Source organism: Asparagus officinalis, chromosome 5 (genome assembly GCF_001876935.1).
Source record: "Asparagus officinalis chromosome 5, Aspof.V1, whole genome shotgun sequence".
Lineage (NCBI taxonomy): Eukaryota > Viridiplantae > Streptophyta > Magnoliopsida > Asparagales > Asparagaceae > Asparagus > Asparagus officinalis.
The window spans coordinates 98,256,217-98,270,147 of NC_033798.1; the positions used below are offsets into that span (position 1 = coordinate 98,256,217).

The window sequence follows — 13,931 nt, forward strand, 5'->3', positions numbered from 1 at the left end:
ACCTGTGAACTGCTTCAATTCTTAACTTCTTCAGCCTTCAGTCTATTCGGTGTTTTGTCGAATAGATAAAGTTCTTCCGGTGCTGCGTTTATCATATGACCGTTGTCGAAATCTTGGATTACAGTTGATGCGTAAGTTTCCGAATTTAGCTCGTGTCATTGAGTTGACTTTGAACTGATCATCTTCATCAGAAATTCACATCTGAATGCGATTAAACTCCCTGGAATCATCCTTTGCCTTATTTTGGCAAAATTATTGATGTGTCGACCAGCATCGACCTTCACTGTAACGTGTTGTCCGATGTTGACTTTAGTTGTAACGCGTTGACCGGTGTTAACACAGTTTATACTCGTATGTTTCCTAGAGTCTACACAGTTTAAGCTCTTAAGGCATTGGAGCGTGACGGTCCCAAGTTCTGGGCTGCAGGACCAACTATTAAAGTTGTTTTGTCTGCAGATATGGATCTTATCCCGAAGTCGTTGGATGCTCAAGTCACGAGACCAACTAATGAAGTTGATGCGTCAATGCCCCGCATTTATAGAATTTTTGACAAATTCTCAGCCATCAACGGGTTTGATTAACCTTTACTGACTACCGTTTGAGTCGGGCTAGCATGCAGATTGTTTAAATCCGTTCTGCACATAACGTTGTGCTAAAAGACTTAACTCTTTTAGTGCTACGATGTTGAATATGTAGACTTCGTCTTTCTCCTGTGAAAAGACTAAACAACGACGTGTGTTAGACATAGACTTAGGATTTTTGGCAAATCCTCAGCCATTAACGGATTTGACATGCCTTTACCGACTACCGTTTGAATCGGGCTAACATGTGAATTGTTTAAACCCGTTTTCACATGTAACGTTGTGCTAAGAGAGTTAACTCTCTTAGTGCTACGATATTGAATACGTAGACTTCGTCTTTCTTACGGGAATAGACTACCCGACAACGCGTGTTAGGCGCTAACTTATCCCTACTTAAGTTTCGGGATAAAATTCCCCGTGCGTGTGAAGCACGGATTTTAACGTTATGAATAACAACCTACCACAATGTCGAATATGTAGGTTTTTTTTACGGTTAAGAACTAAACGGTAACGCGTATTAGGCATTGACTTATCCCTGCTCAGGATTCGGGATAAAATTCCCCATGCATAAAAGGTATGGATTTTTATTGTTACGATACTAAATACATAGACTCGGTCATTTTTACGAGAACGAACCACCCAGCAACACGGGTTAAGCACTGACTTATCCCTACTTAGGCTTCGGGATAAAATGCCTCAGACTGGATTCTGGTGTCTTTTTCAATCGGTGAAAGACTAAACTGGCAACATGTGTTAGGCGTTGACTTATCCCTGCTTAGGATTCGGGATAAATTTCTCCATGCGTGTGAGGCACGGATTTAAGGAGTTTGAAAAAACTGAGTCTTCTCTTAGGACAAAGACGAACCCGATACGGGAGAGGAAGAATTTTATATTCTATCTCCCAAAGCTGAAGAGAAAGAATTTTATATTCTATCTCCAGTTGCAAAAGAAAACTCAAAGTGGGATCTCCACTTTAAGAATCCGGGAAGGTGAAACTAAGAGTGGGATCTCTACTCCAAGAATCAAAAAGATTCGGATAACTCTAACTGTCGGAAGGTTTGATTACCGAACAAAAGATGGATTTCTCATTTATCGAGAGTGAAATGTGATTTTGGTCCTTACTGTAGGAAGGTTTGACCAAGCGGGAGTTTGAGATGACCCTAACTATAAGAATATTTGATCACTCGATTTGAAAGTGGACCTCTCGTTCATTGGAGGAATCGAGAGGGGATTTTGGTTTTAGCCCTAACTGTAGGAAGGTTTGACCATGTGAGAGGTTTGAGACGATACTAACTATAGGAATGTTTGATCGCTCGATTTGTGGACCTTTCGTTCATTGGAGGAATCGAGAGGGGGATTTTGGCTTTGGTCCTAACTGTAGGAAGGTTTGACCAAGTGGAAGGTTTGAGACAATCCTAACTGTAGGAAGTTTTGATCGCTCGATCTGAAAATGGACCTCTCATTCATTGAAAGAATCGAGAGAGGATTTTGGTTGTGGTCCTAACTGTAAGAAGGTTTGACCAGGTAAACAGTGGGAGTGTGAGATGACCCTAACTTTTATAGGTTTGATCACTCGATTTGTGGACCTCTCGTTCATTGAAGGAATCGAGAGGGGATTTTGATTGTGGTCCTAACTGTAGGAAGGTTTGACCAAATAGACAGTGAGAGTGGGAGTACAAATCACAGTGGGAGTGTTGACTTGTATAAATCACTCAATAGGGGTTCTTAGTGTCAAGTGATAAGGACTTAACACGAAGGGGTTTAACAATTCGTCAAAGATTGACAGATTAAAATTTTAAGCATTATATCCGGACTCTAACCATGAAAGTGTTGAGTGCACGAACATAGCGAAAGTTTGAATGAGTTAAACCGGAAAGAATTTCGGTCATCTCACCGTCAATTAGTCTGATCGGTGGGGGATTTTTGTGATGGAATATTGTGAGTCATTAACAAAAGAGTGTTCGGAAATCACAGTGGGAGTTTAGTATTTATCACTTTATTCATAATGATCGGGTTATCCCTAAGAATATTACATTTAACATTCTTCCGGGAACTTCCCGTTACATGAATTATCCACCCCCAGCTTTTTTTGCAAAACTGGGTCCAATGAGGAGTACTTTGTCCTCAGTTGTATGTTCGGGTTATCCTTAAGAATATAAGATTCTCTAGGAACTTCCCGAGAAAGAAAGGAAACTGTTTAGACTCATATACCTGTTGGAGTATTGAGAAGCAGTTTATACTCATATACTCTTCGGAGTGTTGCCATTCTCATTTGGCTTATCCCAGCGTTATGACGCCGGCTTCGACCAAGGTTTGGATGCTATTTTTGGGAGCAAAGCAATCCTTGGTGGGATGAAGGATCCTCCTGTGGTACGCACGGTATTTCGGATCCGCAGTGTTGTCAGCTTCCTCCTGATTTGTGATAGGTGGTAGTTTGATCTTGTTGTTTTCAAGGAGGGATTCGAAGATGACTGGAACGTCTTCATCCTTGAAAGAGTAATCTTTTTGGAGTCTGTAGGCTGTCTAAAAATCACAATAGATAGTTGATCCCCCATCAAACACCGATGATGGAAGTTACAATCTGACGACTTCCAGAAGGCTACAATTTGAGGACTTTCACGTAGAAGGCTACAATCTGACGACCTTCACGACAACTGATGAAAGCTCTAATTCAACAACATTCATAATCAACATCGGGAGTTACAATCTGACGACTCTCATATTCGCAAGGAGCCAAGACGAAGATTACAAGAGGGCGATCTGTGCAAAGCTCTGGCAAAAGAGACTACAAATTGACGGTCTCTTCATATTAGAATGCAAATATCTCTCAAACCGTGAGGAATTTGGCGAAATGGAGGAAGCGATCCGAAGCCTTCGGCTAGGTTCGGATGGCCCCGTCTCGTTGAGATAGCCGATTTTCATATATAATTCGTCCAATTCCGACTTACGGTTTGAAAGTTATGACCTGTTCTTCGTAGCAAGTTATGTTCTGAGGTCCGTCTGCAAGACTGGACTTCGTCAGAACATTGGACTTAGCCTGAAGCTACAGGCCCAACTCTGCGTTTTCAGCCTAAAACGCAGAGTTCATCTTTTAAAACAGCACGATCTGTGCGTTTTCAGCCTTTAAACAGGCCCAACTCTGCGTTTTTAGCCTAAAACGCAGAGTTAATCTCCAAAACAGCACGAACTGTGCGTTTTCAGCCTTTAAACAGGCACAACTCTGCGTTTTCAGCCTAAAACGCAGAGTTCATCTCTAAAACAGCACAAACTGTGCGTTTTCAGCCTAGAACAGGCTTAACTCTGCGTTTTCAACATCAAAACGCAGAGTTAATCTCTAAAACAGCACGAACTGTGCGTTTTCAGCCTAGAACAGGTTTAACTCTGCGTTTTCAATATCAAAACACAGAGTTAATCTCTTAAACAGGCCCAACTGTGCGTTCAGCCACCAAAATAGGCTCAACTCTGCGTTTTTAGTCTAAAAACGCAGAGTTCGGACCCTGAACGCTATTTTTTTAGCGTTTGACTCGTTCAAAGCACGCAATGAACAGTTCCAGGAACTGTTTTTCCTCACGATTTGAGGGATTTTCGCCCCACTTAAGAGCGGATTAAGGGGGTAGTTACCACCCTTAATCCCCTATAAATACCAGAAACTCAATTGAGTTGAGGGATCGAATTTTTTCTCATCAACAAAGGGAGATTCGGTCAAAAGGCTGGTATTTATTTTTGGATCTGGGACTTGGCAGCAACAGAGAGCTTTGGAGATCAACGACTTGAGGGAGCTCTTGAATCATTTTGGAAGGCTTTTAATTGAAGCCTTTGAAATTATTCGGCCTTGGCTTATAACCGACTTTCGGTTCAAATCAACTTTTTTTCAAGAGTTCAAACTCGTTCAGAGTTATCAACTCGATCAGAGTTCAAAACTTGCTCTGCAAGTTCTTCTAAAACTCGTTCAGAGTTATCAACTCGTTAAGAGTTATATTCAAAACTTGCTCTGCAAGTTCTTCTAAAACTCGTTCAGAGTTATCAACTCGTTAAGAGTTATATTCAAACTTGCCACGCAAGTTCTCCACAGCGTCAAATCGTGAGGAGAAGACATCGTTCCAGTGAATCAAGACGTTCGGATCGTCAACGAGAAGCAAACTCGACGCGAGCATTCGAGGGAGGCACTCCATCGCCACCGTGAAGAACCCAGAATTAAACAAAGGGGAGAATCAAATTCATTCTCCTCTCTTTTGTAATCGGAATCCAAATTATAATTGATTTTGAGAGGAATACAAGTCAAATTTTTCTTTCATTGTCTTTTTACTGCAAATTTCCAACAAACAGAGTCTCGGACCCAAAGTATTTTGCTGTCTTTGGGGTTGCTGTTGCGACGTCTGGTTAGCGTCAACAGCTGTTGCAGGTGCTTTCCCTTTACCACGGGAGGCGAAATTTGAATTCGGAAGATTCACCGTCGGTTGGCTCTTCTCGACCTTCTTCCTTCGGAGGAAGCGTTCGGCCCGCTCTCCGCGTATCTTCAGCTTATACCAGGTATTGGAGGGTGCTACTCTCATAACTTCCAACACTTCCAAGGAGAGGTTGTTGCGAAAGGTTTAAAGGATGAAGTCCTCTGTGATCGGATCTCGGCAATTCATTGCCTTATTCCAAAAGCGTTTGACAAAGTCGTCGACCGTCTCGTCGTCTTCTTGCTTCTTATCGAAGAGTGTCCTGATTGACACCTCGGCGTTATCATCAAAGAAGTGAGCGAGGAACAGATTCTCCAGGTCTTCCCAGTTATTAATACTTCTGGACTTAAGACGGCGGTACCAATCGAAAACGGGCCAGTGAAGGGTGCCAACGAATGACCGAACCATCAAGGCTTTATTGTCGGAGATCATACCCAAGTGGGACTTGAAGTAGATCAGATGTTGTGTAGGGGAGCCCTTCCCGTCAAACGGCGTGAAGTTAATCAAGTTGAACTTCGCCGGGTATGCTATTGAATCCCACTCTCTTGGATAGGGATATGGAATGCCAGTCATTTTCACCTCTCGAGCAGACATTAGAGCGTTGATTTTGCTCTCGAGATCTTTTATTTTCTCATCCTCGCTCGTATCGGGCTTTTGACGATTCTTAAGAGGAATAACGGGGCCACCCCTAGTGTTGTCGCTTTCAGTAAGACCACCCCCAGCATTCTGGTCAACGGGAGGGTTATCAGCATTAAGGTGTTCATCCTCATCTGAATCGCTACATGTTTGGTCAGCAAGATTACGACGGCTGGATTCACCGGATCGATTGGACAGAGCCCGAATTTGTTGGTTATGATCTTCTCTCATCCGTATTATAGTCATTTTCATTTCAATCTTGAATGCCTCTTTCTGCTTGGTTAGGGTATCCTCAAGAATTTTGGCGATTTGCTCGGTGTTTATCATGAACACTTCGTAGGATTGTCCCGGACTGGATACCGTATTATCAGAAGTGACTGTAGAGTTAGCATCTGATGCTTCGCCATCCGAGTATAATCCTCTCTATATTCTACGATAATCTCTTTGTCTAATAGTTCCCGATCGCAACCGGGTTAGACGGTGCGATATAAGCGGGTCAGAGCTTCCCGATCGCAACCGGGTTAGACGGTGCGATATAAGCGGGTCAGAGCTAGAAGGTCGAATCGACTTTCTCTTATCAGCCATATTTATTGTGACTTCCGGGAGTTCGTCACCTTAAATAGTAGATCGCTTTTTACGGGGACGCTTTGGTCTGGACTTTGCCATTTCGTTAGAGATCCTCTCGAATACCAAGACCCTTTGTGGAGTGGTCTTGGGGTAGCTACACGCTAATAATACCACCCTGATCATCTTAGCGCACGGGCAGTGAGACTCCGATTCTTGGGTATTTCTCTTCCCAGACTTGCTCGTACCCTCAGCTCGATAGGACAACTCATCGGTCAGATGACCGGAGCAACCTATCGTGTGTTGACATGACTCCCCTGGTATAACGTTATCATCGTCAGATGAATACGTTTCTTTCAGGGGATTTGCCACTTTATTAGCATTCTCAAGAGTCACATGTTTAGAACTACGCTTTTGGGAGCATAGGATCTCAACAGGCTTCTGGTTTTGGATATACACCCCCAGGCGGGTGGGAACCAGAGTTTTTCTTTTATGAGAAGGCTCGAAATTATTGCGAGGGCGTGTGCGACCCCCAGCTCGACGAGTCGCTCAGGGTTCAATCACCGGACCCGAGCGTTCTTTGATAAGAACTTTGTCTCGATCCTCATGCAAAGGACCCAGGCGATCGACCATCCTCACTTTGAATCAGGACAAATCCACGCTGTCGCGGGGCTCCACCGGAGGTGCGAAACTCGAAGGGATCGATGAAACCGGTGCAGAAAGTCTTCTGTCTTGACCCTGTCGCAGGTCAGACTTGGGCGACCCGCAGGTTGGAGGGTCGGATTTGGGTGACCCGGCAAAGTAGAGGGTCGGCTTTGAGTGACCCGTAGAGTGAAGGGTCGGATCCAAGTGATCCGTGATTTGGAGGGTCGGATCCAAGTAACCCGCGAAGTGGAGGGTCGGCTCCAAGTGACCCGTGATTTGGAGGGTCGGATCCAAGTGACCCACGAAGTGGAGGGTCGGATCCAAGTGACCCGCGAAGTGGAGGGTCGGATTCAAGTGACCCGCGATTTGGAGAGTCGGATCCAAGTGACCCGCGATTTGGAGGGTCGGATTTGAGTGACCCGCTTTTCTCAATCTTTTCGGCCGCCGTCTTGGACTTTGGCCTCCAAACTTGGTGTAGTTTTTGTGGCTTTTTTTTACTTCTTCCCTCTATAACCTTTTGGCCTCTTGCACAAGAATTCGCGCGTGCGCAAGCAGTGCACGGCGCTTTTTGATCCGCTCTTCAAGAGTTGAACGGTTTTTTTTACTTGTACCCATTCACTTTTTCGTGATTTGGAGAAGAGGGCATTTGTCCGCTATTGGGGTGTTTGGCATTGCCTAATTTTTAGATCCGCCTCGTAACGGATCCCGTCAATTGATTCCAAATCCCTAACGAGTTGGCTCGCAATGCGTTGACTCTGCCTTTGGCAAGCTCTCTTCGATAAAGTGGACGCACCTTCTGTACTCAACTCCTTGATTGAGGAGGAGTACAGATATGTAGATCCGGACTCGTTGGAGGCCGGAAGGGCATTGCAATGTTCAGCTACCGCAACAACGGGGGCGTTGATCTTCCTGTACTTGCAAGCAGCGGAGGATCTGGAGGAGGAGGACGAGAGGTATTCTTCGTACTTCTGTTGGTCGAACTCGTATTCGACCACCTCTTCAACCGGGATCTTAATCATCGGTTGCGACACGACGGCCTCGGCAGCGAGACCGTTGGCTCCCACTGTGGTCGTCAATTTGTTTGCGTCGAAAATTAATGTATTTATTACGGTATTCATTATAACTTCAGTCATTACAATGAAAACAAAAAAATAGTCTTTTTATAAGACTCTTACACAATAAAAGAAATAAAAGATTACAACTTTCGTCAAACAAACGCAGGGAGATCGTTAATCGATCTTCTGCTTGCGTGGGATCTTTGCCTGTGCCAGGGTTTATCCGTGGACGACCGTCGATTAGATCCGATTATTGAAAATTCGGTAGAGCTTCGCCTTTGCCGAGGAAGTATTTGATTTGAAGCGCTGAGATCGACCAAGCGAAATCAGTAGCTCTTCTCGAGATCAAGACCAAGCCTGATCTTAAGGAAATGGGGGAAATGGGCGTCGGATCTCTCGAACTCTCCTTCTTTATGCCGAAGAATTCGCCAAGATCTGTCAATCCTCGCTGAAATTCGTGATCCTTTGACTCCTTAATCCGGCAGCACCTCCTCCTCTTAATAATTAATCCGCCCTTTGAAATGAGCCTCTGAGCCCGTATTTATAGGCTTCGGTTGGGGGGATTTTGGATCAGAATGAGTGATTTGGCCTTATCTTTAGTTAATAACGGCCTAACCACGTTTGTAGATGATATCTAGGAAGTTAGGAACCTTTAGAACTGAAGAAACTGATCGAAACAGCCTAAAAACACGTTTTGGAGGTTACGGGCAGTTCTGGGCGCGAGACGGACTGATGTGACCCGCGTGGGCGCGGGTCGGACTGATCCGACCCGTCGCTGCGCGGGTCAGTTTGAGATATCTTCGGTAGCCGCCGCGCGGGTCGGACCGATCCGACCCGCCGCTGCGCGGGTCAGTTTGAGATATCTTCGGTATTTTGATCTTAACTCTTTCGTACGACCTCCGATTAAACTGATTCAAGATGCGTTGGAAAGCTGACGAAGAGATCTACAATTTTTATATTTTGAGATTTTTCAGATTCAAATCACAGCATAGTCAAAATTTCACTTCTTTGTGCGGATCAGATCACTGTAGCGCGGGTCGGATTACTATAGCGTGGGTCGAAACTATAGCGGGTCGGAACTGTAGCGCGTTGGAACTGTAGTGGGTCGAAACTATAGCGGGTCAGAACTGTAGCGCGTCGGACTGTAGCGGGTCGGAACTGTAGCGCGTCGGACTGTAGCGGGTCGGAACTGTAGTGGGTCAGACTATAGCGTGTCGAAACTGTAGCACGTCAGACTGTAGCGGGTCGGAAGTGTAGCGCGGGTCGGACTATAGCGCGGGTCGGATTTGAGACATCTTTGGTATTTTGGCCTTAACTCTTTCGTACGACCTCCGATTAAGCTGGTTCAAGATGCGTTGAAAAGCTGATGAAGAGATCTACAACTTTAATGTTTTGAACTTTTTCAGATTCAAATCGTAACATGGTCTAAATACCTCTTCATTTTACGGTCCACTTTGAGGTGTTCGACACTTTCTGATTTCTCCGAACTTGTATTGCGTATTTCGTTATTCCGGTGACTTGTACACTCTAATGACTCACTTTGTATATTCGTTAGCTTTCACTGGGCCAGATAATCCTTTCCTGATTTGGATGATGACGCTTATCGTCTGCATTCCGTCCCGAGCTGTGTGTAGGAACCTATATGTATTTTTATACGCCTACATATATTAGTGAACTTTCTTGTACCATAAGAACTATACTTTTTTTTCCAGATTTTCTCTTATCTATTTTGTGTCTGCATTTATTTTTTAGCGGATATGGATATAAGTTTTTCTTGTTAAAGCATATATATATATATAGTAAGACTCCTATCAACTTAAGTTGATGTCCACTAAACTTCCTAGCCACTCATTTATTAATATAAAAAACCTATATATATATATATATATATATATCTCGAGAGAGAGAGAGAGGGGGAAATGAGTATATTTCGTGTCAAACATAAGTTTTTGTGTTTGATAGTGAGGTGACATATTCCCCTCCACTCATTGAAATCGGGGCCCACATTCACATGGGTTGGAGAGAAGTTGGGAATTAGAATGAGTGGATGAGAATATGACACCTCACTACCAATCATAAAATTTATGCTTGGTACCAAGCATACCCTTTTTTTATGATTTGTGCTTGGTACCAAGCATACCTATATATATATACACTAGAGATTAGGAATTGGAGGGTTTCTATAAAGTTGGATTCTATTTTTTCATGTAATGAAACAAACATAGAATGCAAAAAAAAAAAAAAAAAATTCCATGAAACTACAAACTTATCTTAATATTTTTTTTATGGAATAGGTAGGAATCCATAAAAAACCGGATTCCTGATGGGAAAGAAAAAAAAACTTACAAAGAAGAAGAAATAATCAAATGATTTATTCATTTATTTATTTTAACTCACACGTAAACCGAGGATCCCTGAGCGAACCCATATGAAATGGGACCAGGGGAAGACATTAACTATTACACTGTTATTATTATCATCATCATCTTCGTGTTGACTAGACTGGTCTTCAAGTAGTCCAGTGCACCGACACCCGAAGATTAAAACTGAAAACAAGTCTCTTTTACAATCAATAAATACATAAATAAAACAAAGATATGACAAAAGTGGATGAAGAGTCAAAGAAAGATGGTTGACTCCGCCCCCATCGAATCCTGTCCTAGCGCTTGCAGGGTGGCAGTGGAGCTCCGCAGAGCCCCGGGTTCCCTTTGAATCCGCCAGCACTAAGGCTCGCATTGTGCGCCGGGATCATCCCACGCAATCTGTTATATGACACGTCGAACACTGCAAGCGACGGTATGTTCAGCACTCCCGCAGGTATCGTACCCGTCAGCCCGTCCCCGGCCATTCTCACCACTGCCAGGTTTTGCAGGTTGCCCATGGACTTTGGTATCTTCCCGCCTAATAAGGGATTGTAAGACACATCGAATGCGGTGAGTGAGTCCATTGCTGGCAGCCCTCCCATGTCTCCGTCGATGCCCCCGGTGAACATGTTCTTCGAGAGGTCTATGGAGTCGTAATGGCCTAGCGGATCGCTGGTCTTTTTGGCTAGCACCGGTCTGATGGGGCCCGTGAATTTGTTGGCGTGCAGATCCACGGTGAGGAGCAGAGTCAAATTCATGAACTCTTCTGGGATCGCTGATTCGAGCGCGTTGTTGGATAGATTTAAGTTGGAGAGGTTGGTCATGTTGCCGATCCAAGTGGGCATCTTACCGTCGAGTTTGTTGCTAGAGAGGTCAAGGGTCGAGATGGAGGTAGATGCGAGCCAGCGAGGGAGCACGCCCACGAGCCCGGTGTCAGCCAGGCCGAGCTGGAAGAGATTTATTTTGCCAAGAAATCTTGGCGGACTGCGCAGGTTAAGTGCGGGGTTGAATGAAAGGTGGAGATCCTGGAGGTTTGTGAGCTGAGATATCTGGACCGGGATGGGGCCGTCCAGATGGTTGCTGGACAGGTCTAGGGCCTGCAGGCTGGACATGCGGCCAATGGCCGTGGGGATTTTCCCGGACAAGCGGTTGTTATCGAGGTAGAAATCAGTGGCGTTGACCAGCTGTCCGATTGAACTGGGGATCTCTCCTGAGATGTGGTTGTCGCTCAGGTAGAAGCGCTGGAGGCTGCGCATGCTACCAATTGAGTCTGGTAAGCTTCCGGATAACTTGTTATCGGACAAGCGGAAGAATTGGAGGGAGGTCATGCCCCGTATTGAAGACGGGATGCTCCCGGAGAGTTGGTTTTGGTTGAGATAGCAGAGGTTGAGGCCGGTGAGACAATGGAGCTAGGGATGCTGCCAGAGAGCTGATTAGCCGAGAAGTCGAGGTACGTCAGCTGAGTGAGCATCCCGACATCGGAAGGTATGCTGCCGCTGAGTTTGTTGGTGTTGAGATCAAGACGTTGCAGCCTTTTAAGCCGCCCGATTGAGGAGGGGATGGAACCGGAGAGCCCGTTACCGGACAGGCCCAGTTCGACTAAAGAAGTGAGCGAGAAGATGGAAGTAGGGATAGGGCCGGAGAGCTGGTTGGGGCCGAGGTAGAGCTTCCGAAGACGAACAAGGTTGCCGAGAGCAGGAGGAACAGGGCCGGTGAGGTTGTTGGTGTCGAGGAGGAGAACGGTGAGGCTGGTGAGGCGGGAGAGGGAAGAAGGGATGGGGCCAGTGAGCTCCTTGAGGTTGCTGAGATCAAGAACGCGGAGGTGGGTAAGGTTGCCGATAGAAATATTTTATATAATATATATATATATATATATATATATATATATATATATATATATATATATATATATATATATATATATATATATATATATATATATATATATATATATATATATATATATATATATATATATATATATATATATATATATATATATATATATATATATATATATGGAGAGGTTCAAATAAAAACCTCACTATCCTAAAAACTAAAAACCAATCCTCCCCATTGGATCTAGATTCATCCAATGGCTGAGATTAAAGCTGCATAAGGGTAATTAGGTAAAATAAACAGCCCACTAAAGAGAGGTAATTAATGCTTCCATGTTGAGTTCTCCATTTCCCCATGCAACTCTCTCTCTCTCCAAAATCACTGCAACTCTCTCTCTGTCTTCAACATCTCCCTATCCACGGTCTTCTTCAACCTTCGTCTTCTTCAACCTTCGTCTTCAACCTTCATCTTCAACCATCGTCTTCAACCTTTATCATCGTTAAATTATTTTGATGTTTTAATGGTAGGTTTATGAAATTTGTTTGATTTTCGTCTAAAAGTTTTAGTTTTAACCTTAAAGATCATAGATTTTTGTTGAAAAAGGTGAAAATTTTCACCTTTTAGTCTAAAAAGTTTCATGTTTTTTGAAGAAACCAGTTGAAAAACGAAGACACGCATGAGTGAATCTAGATTCACTGCAGTGAATCCAGATTTAGTTATGTGAGATGTTTGTTTTTTACCTTAAAAATCGTAACTTTTTGCTGTAAAAGGTGAAATCTTTTCATGATTTAAAATTTTATAGCTTGATATTAGGAAGTTTGTTGAATCAAAAACTTTTGTTGTCATGTTTTATGCACTCTTGAATTAAATTGGAAATCACAGATTTAGTTATTTTTTGCAGGGAGTTGATAAACCTATGTGACTAGACATTGGAACAATGAATACGATGGGATGAATCTGATTTCACTTTATTGAATCTCGATTCACTGAAATGAATCTACTTCAGTGAATCTAGATTGACATCATTGAATCGTGATTCACTGTAGTGAATCTCCGTGCATCCATGCCATCCACGTGCAAACGCAAGTCTTCTGAAGTCTATGAAGAGAACCTATCCTATTGAATCCATTGTTTCACTTAAGATTCATTGTACATTAATTTTATTGAATATCGATTTATATTGTTTATCTGTAACTCTAAAATAGTTGATTTATGTTTGCCCACTATCTGGATTTATCTGTACAGATGTAACATTATAATATTCAATCTAGAATAAATCTCAATTTAGTTTGTAGTTTTTCATTTCCCCATGTGATTTCACGGCTCTGGCAACCCCAAAAAATCTTTTTTCACTAGAGTGAATCTGGATTCACTCCAGTGAATCGAGATTCATTGTAATCGAGATTCACTTCAGTTGTTTTTCTTCATCTCGAGCGTTATCGTTTTTGGGAATTATTGCTAATTAATTGCTAATTAATTACAATGTGTTTCGTGAAATAGAGTGTTTGACTGGATAATTAATTCTGCCATTTTCAATATGTATTTATTAAATGGAATTGAAATGGAGTATTTAATATGTATTGAAATGGAGTATTTAATATGTATTATTTTCAATTCTGTTATTTTTAATTCTGCCATTTTTAATTCACTACAGTGGATGAATCTCGATTCACTATAATGAATCTAGATTCACTATAATGAATCGAGATTCACTAAAGTAGTGAATCGAGATTCACTTCACTTCAAATAGTCACTGATGCGAAAGAAACTTCATCCCTTCGTATTTATTGTTTCACATGCATG

The 13,931-nt window shown here is 43.1% G+C and overlaps 1 pseudogene; it reads right to left on the minus strand.

Moving 5' to 3' along the window:
- LOC109842228 lies at positions 10,282–12,129 on the minus strand (annotated as a pseudogene).